The sequence below is a fragment of the Pituophis catenifer genome, unplaced genomic scaffold, assembly GCF_029215685.1.
Source record: "Pituophis catenifer annectens isolate HBS135680 unplaced genomic scaffold, rPitCat1.0.hap2 SCAF_139, whole genome shotgun sequence".
Taxonomy (NCBI): domain Eukaryota; kingdom Metazoa; phylum Chordata; class Lepidosauria; order Squamata; family Colubridae; genus Pituophis; species Pituophis catenifer.
This window is the reverse complement of record NW_027257019.1, coordinates 1-2,500: the sequence shown is the minus strand read 5'-3', so window position 1 is coordinate 2,500 and position 2,500 is coordinate 1.

Here is a 2,500-nt window from a genome sequence, read left to right as displayed (position 1 = left end):
GAAGGCTCCACTTTGGCGCAGGCGGGCCCCGGCCAGGGAAAGCCGCCGGTCCACCGCTCAGGGGCCCGGCGACCCCGGCGGGGCGGAAGGGGATCCCGGCTCCGGGGCCGCGGGACTCGGTCGGGGACCTCCGCCGTCGCCTCGGTGCCCCCGCCGGACCCCGGGGGTGTCCGCGACGGGCAGTCGTCCCGGTCTACCGGGGCCCCGGCCGGATCAGCCTTTCTCTTTCCCACGCCACGATGGATGCACGGGATCCCGGCTCCGGGGCCGCGGGCCTCGGTCGGCGACCTCCGCCGTCGCCTCGGTGTCCCCGCCGGACCCCGGGGGTGCCCGCGACGGGGAGACGGCCGGGTCTACCGGGACGGCCTCGGGCGGGTCCGGCTTACCGGGGCCCCGGCCGGATCAGCCTTTCTGTTTCCCCCGCCACGATGGATGCACGGGATCCCGGCTCCGGGGCCGCGGGCCTCGGTCGGGGACCTCCGCCTTCGCCTCGGTGCCCACGCCGGACCCCGGGGGTGCCCGCGACGGGCAGAGGGCCGGGTCTACTGGGACGGCCTCGGGCGGGTCCGGCTTACCGGGGCCCCGGCCGGATCAGCCTTTCTGTTTCCCCCGCCACGATGGATGCACGGGATCCCGGCTCCGGCGCCGCGGGCCTCGGTCGGGGACCTCCGCCTTCGCCTCGGTGCCCCCGCCGGACCCCGGGGGTGTCCGCGCCGGGCAGTCTTCCCGGTCTACCGGGGCCCCGGCCGGATCAGCCTTTCTGTTTCCCCCGCCACGATGGATGCACGGGATCCCGGCTCCGGGTCCGCGGGCCTCGGTCGGGGACCTCCGCCGTCGCCTCGGCGCCCCCGCCGGACCCCGGGGGTGCCCGCGACGGGCAGTCGTCCCGGTCTACCGGGGCCCCGGCCGGATCAGCCTTTCTGTTTCCCCCGCCACGATGGATGCACGGGATCCCGGCTCCGGCGCCGCGGGCCTCGGTCGGGGACCTCCGCCTTCGCCTCGGTGCCCACGCCGGACCCCGGGGGTGTCCGCGCCGGGCAGTCTTCCCGGTCTACCGGGGCCCCGGCCGGATCAGCCTTTCTGTTTCCCCCGCCACGATGGATGCACGGGATCCCGGCTCCGGGTCCGCGGGCCTCGGTCGGGGACCTCCGCCGTCGCCTCGGCGCCCCCGCCGGACCCCGGGGGTGCCCGCGACGGGCAGTCGTCCCGGTCTACCGGGGCCCCGGCCGGATCAGCCTTTCTGTTTCCCCCGCCACGATGGATGCACGGGATCCCGGCTCCGGCGCCGCGGGCCTCGGTCGGGGACCTCCGCCTTCGCCTCGGTGCCCACGCCGGACCCCGGGGGTGTCCGCGCCGGGCAGTCTTCCCGGTCTACCGGGGCCCCGGCCGGATCAGCCTTTCTGTTTCCCCCGCCACGATGGATGCACGGGATCCCGGCTCCGGGTCCGCGGGCCTCGGTCGGGGACCTCCGCCGTCGCCTCGGTGCCCACGCCGGACCCCGGGGGTGCCCGAGACGGGGAGAGGGCCGGGTCTACCGGGACGGCCTCGGGCGGGTCCGGCTTACCGGGGCCCCGGCCGGATCAGCCTTTCTGTTTCCCCCGCCACGATGGATGCACGGGATCCCGGCTCCGGGTCCGCGGGCCTCGGTCGGGGACCTCCGCCGTCGCCTCGGTGCCCACGCCGGACCCCGGGGGTGCCCGAGACGGGGAGAGGGCCGGGTCTACCGGGACGGCCTCGGGCGGGTCCGGCTTACCGGGGCCCCGGCCGGATCAGCCTTTCTGTTTCCCCCGCCACGATGGATGCACGGGATCCCGGCTCCGGGTCCGCGGGCCTCGGTCGGGGACCTCCGCCGTCGCCTCGGCGCCCCCGCCGGACCCCGGGGGTGCCCGCGACGGGCAGTCGTCCCGGTCTACCGGGGCCCCGGCCGGATCAGCCTTTCTGTTTCCCCCGCCACGATGGATGCACGGGATCCCGGCTCCGGCGCCGCGGACCTCGGTCGGGGACCTCCGCCGTCGCCTCGGTGCCCCCGCCGGACCCCGGGGGTGTCCGCGCCGGGCAGTCTTCCCGGTCTACCGGGGCCCCGGCCGGATCAGCCTTTCTGTTTCCCCCGCCACGATGGATGCACGGGATCCCGGCTCCGGGTCCGCGGGCCTCGGTCGGGGACCTCCGCCGTCGCCTCGGCGCCCCCGCCGGACCCCGGGGGTGCCCGCGACGGGCAGTCGTCCCGGTCTACCGGGGCCCCGGCCGGATCAGCCTTTCTGTTTCCCCCGCCACGATGGATGCACGGGATCCCGGCTCCGGCGCCGCGGACCTCGGTCGGGGACCTCCGCCGTCGCCTCGGTGCCCCCGCCGGACCCCGGGGGTGTCCGCGCCGGGCAGTCTTCCCGGTCTACCGGGGCCCCGGCCGGATCAGCCTTTCTGTTTCCCCCGCCACGATGGATGCACGGGATCCCGGCTCCGGGTCCGCGGGCCTCGGTCGGGGACCTCCGCCGTCGCCTCG